This window comes from Megachile rotundata, chromosome 8 (assembly GCF_050947335.1).
Source record: "Megachile rotundata isolate GNS110a chromosome 8, iyMegRotu1, whole genome shotgun sequence".
Taxonomy (NCBI): domain Eukaryota; kingdom Metazoa; phylum Arthropoda; class Insecta; order Hymenoptera; family Megachilidae; genus Megachile; species Megachile rotundata.
In genome coordinates this window covers 85001-90000 of record NC_134990.1, presented here as the reverse complement: position 1 = coordinate 90000, position 5000 = coordinate 85001, and the positions used below count along the sequence as shown (strand labels likewise).

Here is a 5000-nt window from a genome sequence, read left to right as displayed (position 1 = left end):
GGATCATTAACGAAAGTTTTAAACAAACTTACAAAGTTTGAAAGAGAGAAAACTCTATCACTACGTTGAGCTCTTGACATTAAAACACATGATACGCAAAGACACTAAACACATGATAATAATATATTCAGTACGTGCCAAAGAAAAACTTGACAAAATCTATGACTCTCGATATGAATACACGCAAAAACTGTGAAAAGCAGCCAAAAGTATATATGACTATAACACATGATACGCAAAAATGAGGATGAAAAGTGCAGCTCCTCGCGTATAATAAACAAATAATAAATATATTGGCCGTACACAACAAAAATGCGTATAAACGAGCCACGATAGATGATTGAGAGAGAAAGGGAGAGAAATATTTGGAGGTAGTAGCAAACAAACGAAAGAAAAAACAGATACCAAAAATGTTAAATGACAATTCGTCGTTACGGCAGTCGTGATGCGGAGAGATATTACGGTTACGTGTAGGAGGTCGCTTTGGTTCTCATCGTCGATACTCCCGTCCGTATTTCGTATCCGCCGACGCGTTTCGTACGAACAAGCGCTAACGTTAAATAAAGTTTAAAAAATGAGAGAGCAACGCCGTTTCATGTCGAACGCTGTAAATAGAAAGAATGAAAGTTTACCGACGAAAGAAAATCGAGAGTTTCCTCTCTATCTTCTCGGCTCTTCTTTCCGTAGCGTATAAGAAAAGTTTCGACTCTCCCGGGACGTCGTTTACTTCTTATTAACGGGTACCGCACGATCCTTCGATAAATACAAAAAGTCGTCGTAACAAGAATGTTCAACTTGAACACGAAGGAAAATCCCGAACATTCTCATATAAAAATATATCTATACATAAATGAATCTGTCGCGAATTTTACCGGCAGAAGGTTCGTTATGTAAAAAATGGATCGTATGCATGGTGTACCCGTTCGTTGCGACGTCTGAGTTAAAAGGAGGAGAGAATCGAAATTGTTAAATAGATACGCGCCAGGAAAGCGGAGAGATTTCGGAGAAGTAAGGAAGAGGTGAAGGTTATAAGAATCTCGAAATATTCTTATCGGACTTTCCTTTCTATAATTTTTATTCTTGATTCGTGTTGCGTACTCTCTCGACCCCGTGTGAAAACACGAGAGAGAATATAAAGAAATATTTTGGGACGTTTGGTAACGAAATGCATGGGTTTGCGAAAAAAAATTGTTAAATTTCTTGTTTTTTTTTTTTCGCCCGCTTCGTGAGAGACTCTCATTTTATTTTCTTTCTCTCTATAAATTTTGTCTTTGGACAAAGGGAACACCCCCTTTTAGCCTCTCTCTATTTCGTGTTAAACGAGAAACGAAATTTAGAGTGTGACACGGAGGCTTTCACGCGGGGGGTGTCCGGGTAACCGATGGAAATCGAACCACGAAACCGCTTCGACGAACGAAGTCGCAACTTCACGAGAGTCCGCCTGCTTACGACGGACGATATGGTAACGTATCGCTTTACGGACCGGCTGAGAAGCGAAAACGATAGCGTAGTCTCCTTCGTTGGTAGACCGATCTGACGCCGGCCATGGAGTGTCCGTATCGAATCTCGCGATACCGCCAAGACGTCCAATATATGTAAGCAGCGAGCAGGAGACTCTGTGTTACGCGCGACAGCGCGTTTCGTATTTTCCACGGTTTTTGAATGACTTTACCACCCGGAACGGACTGAAAACTCGCCGCACGAAGAGAAATGCGTCACAGAGCGTCGTTTCATCGGCGGTTCTGTAGTTTTATACGGTCCTTTACCCGTCCATGGACGTTATCGTGTCGTCTTAATCATCAATCAGCTCGGGTAAATCTGTGAACAGAGCTATGACGGGACGACGTCCGAATACCGATACTCGATCTTGCGCTTGGATTGGAGTTAGTATTCTATGGACAATCGAACGAATTTATAAACCAGGTTAAATAAATCACGTACATACTGGTTTTCAGACGCTGAGTTGTTAAATATGAACAAAAATTTTTATACGATTACCCTGAACGGTGGATCACTTGGCTCGTGGGTCGATGAAGAACGCAGCTAATTGCGCGTCAACGTGTGAACTGCAGGACACATGAACATCGACATTTCGAACGCACATTGCGGTCCACGGATACAATTCCTGGACCACGCCTGGCTGAGGGTCGTTTATATAACTAAAGACTGCTTGCGTTTGCCTTTAGCAGCAAAAGGTTTTCTCTTCATTGTTAAATTTTTTTCGGTACCGCTCGTCGTTCGACTAGATAAAACGAAACTGTTAAACGCCGAAAAGTCGAACGTTTCGGAGCGGGATCCGATGGTCGAACGCGAGAGAGAGAACAACTTGCGAAATTGGCGAAAACGTACGAGCGATGGTTGGACATTTCGTCGGCGTTTGACGCGGAGAATGTTAAATGGAACGTTCGTGTCTCGCCCTCTCTTTGCTAGTGTTCATTTTTTTCACAGGCGACAGAAGAACATTTTCGTATATCTCGCAATTCTTAGTTTTTAGGATCTTCTCGGCGGAATGCGCTTATCTCGGCTTGCGTGAGTCGTGGTTTCTAGTTAAACCCCTAAAAGAGACCATATACGACCGCCCGTGAAAGAGCGCTCCCGAGTCGAAAACACCTAACTACAGAAGGATATTTAGACGAGAGAGAAAATGATTCTTCGCCCTGCGAGAGAATTGTTAGACACCAATTTGAAGGAAGCAAGCCGAGAGTAGAGCGTGTTTACGGCGTTTCTCCGCGCTCCCGACGTTGTCTGAAATGATTGTCGAATTTTTTTTTCGACGGTGCGAAAGTTTATACAACGAGGAGAAAAGTTAAAAATAAACGTGCGACGGAAGCTCTTTCACGGTTAAATTATTACGAGATCGTAGCTTCGCCACGTTTTTTTAACATTTACAAGCGCAGATCGCTTCGTTGTCGTTGATTAGAAGCGGAAGACCGCGCGATCCCAATACGGGTTCCGGTCGTCCAGTCCTCGAAGTGCATAATTGTGCCGGACGGACGTTGAAAAACCCGGACCGATCGAACGATAAACGCTTATTTGGTGATCGTCTTGCGAGAGTCTCCCTTCATTGTTGTTCGTGTGTTAAATTTCTTTTATCGAACAACGGTCGAACGCAAATGAACAATGACATTTACACCGAAGATCGATCTCGAAACGCTTTTGTTCCTCCTTTTGTGCGCTCGTGGTTTCATCGAACGATATATACACGACGAAGGTGTACCACGCACGTTAAAAATGGGATTTTTTTTTCCTTTAACCCTTTATTCTCTGGACCATGATAAGTCACCGATGGTTTACATGGCTGTCTCTGGCATTCTCGCCCTTTTCTTGGGATTTTGCGTCGGAACGCGACAGCAAAAGAAAAAACGTATCGGACGATGCGTCTTTACGGTTTATCGACCGTCGAGTGTATATTCGAACGTAAATATGTTGTAACGGTATATGTATCCTTTAGGGGACAAAAGAAACATGAAACGATCGTGTGCGAGAGCGCGCCGAGGGTAAGAAGAAAAGGTCCGACCTTTATCTCCTCGTTGTCGTAGTCTCTCCTCGTCGTTTGTTTTAACGCGCCCTGGATAGATAAAAAGATATATCCGATTATAATATATACATATATACTCCGACGCGAGTCGAGAACAACCGGACGTCGTCGTCGTCGTTTTTTTTTTTGTCGTTGTCCCGCCTGCCCGAATATGCGGCGTTTTAAGTGCCTTTTTTCTTTTGTCGAACAAAAGAGAGAGGAGACACCGAGCTTTCATTTTGGCTCGTACGTACCTTCGAGTAGTCGACGATATTGTGTTGATCCGAAAAGAGAAAAATAGTTGGTTATCGAACGATACAAGGAAAAAATCGAACGACATAATCCCTGTGCGTCGTTGGTATTAATATACCTTTCGTATTACGTGTCGAAACCCCGAAAAGAGCGTACAGTTTGTGGTATAACTTTGAAAAGAAATAATAAAATTTCGACGACCTCAGAGCAGGCGAGATTACCCGCTGAATTTAAGCATATTAATAAGCGGAGGAAAAGAAACTAACAAGGATTTCCTTAGTAGCGGCGAGCGAACAGGAATGAGCCCAGCACTGAATCCCGCGGTTAACGCCGCTGGGAAATGTAGTGTTCAGGAGGATCCGTTTATCCCGAGACATCGAATCGCGTCCAAGTCCATCTTGAATGGGGCCACTTACCCATAGAGGGTGCCAGGCCCGTAGCGACCGGTACGCGTCTCGGGTGGATCTCTCCTTAGAGTCGGGTTGCTTGAGAGTGCAGCCCTAAGTGGGTGGTAAACTCCATCTAAGGCTAAATATGACCACGAGACCGATAGCGAACAAGTACCGTGAGGGAAAGTTGAAAAGAACTTTGAAGAGAGAGTTCAAGAGTACGTGAAACCGTTCAGGGGTAAACCCGAGAAACCCAAAAGATCGAATGGGGAGATTCATCGTCAACGAAGCTGGCTCCCGTGTTGGTGCGATAGTGCCCCGGATGGTCCCGTTACGGCGGGTTTCCCATCGGCGTGGGCACACCACCCGCGGCGAATGTTCCGGCTATGTAGTCGTGCACTTCTCCCCTAGTAGAACGTCGCGACCCGTTGCGTGTCGGTCTAAGGCCCGAGGCGAAGACTGTCCGTCGCTTTTAGCGTACGATGACAGCCCCTTGGATGCCCGGCCGACTGCGCGACGGTACTCAGACGGTATCGGGCCGCAAAATTCTCGAACGCACTGCGTCCAGGACCGCCGCAAGCTCGTTCCAGTCTAGATACCGGATGTACGGACTTAGCGCCGTAACCGGGCCTGGCGGGCTGTTGGCAGGCGGAGTCCTTGGACTGGCCAAACTTTGAATTACCGGTCGGCGACGCTATTGCTTTGGGTACTCTCGGGACCCGTCTTGAAACACGGACCAAGGAGTCTAACATGTACGCGAGTCATTGGGATTTGATAAACCTAAAGGCGAAATGAAAGTGAAAGTCGTCCGTGAAGTCGACTAAGGGAGGATGGGCCTCGTT

General features: G+C 45.5%; 2 non-coding genes and 1 pseudogene across 2 annotated transcripts in view; all 3 read left to right on the top strand.

The window, feature by feature from the left end:
• The window catches only part of LOC143265099 (small subunit ribosomal RNA), a 1933-nt gene extending 1924 nt beyond the window's left edge, over positions 1-9 (top strand). The window contains exon 1 of the ribosomal RNA XR_013039269.1: positions 1-9. This exon is cut by the window's left edge and continues 1924 nt beyond it. This is a non-coding gene — a ribosomal RNA (small subunit ribosomal RNA).
• Positions 10-1995: 1986 nt separating this feature from the next.
• LOC143265106 (5.8S ribosomal RNA) lies at positions 1996-2150 on the top strand. Its single transcript, XR_013039273.1, has one exon. It is a non-coding gene; the product is annotated as a 5.8S ribosomal RNA (ribosomal RNA).
• Positions 2151-3966: 1816 nt separating this feature from the next.
• The window catches only part of LOC143265102 (large subunit ribosomal RNA), a 5320-nt pseudogene continuing 4286 nt past the window's right edge, over positions 3967-5000 (top strand).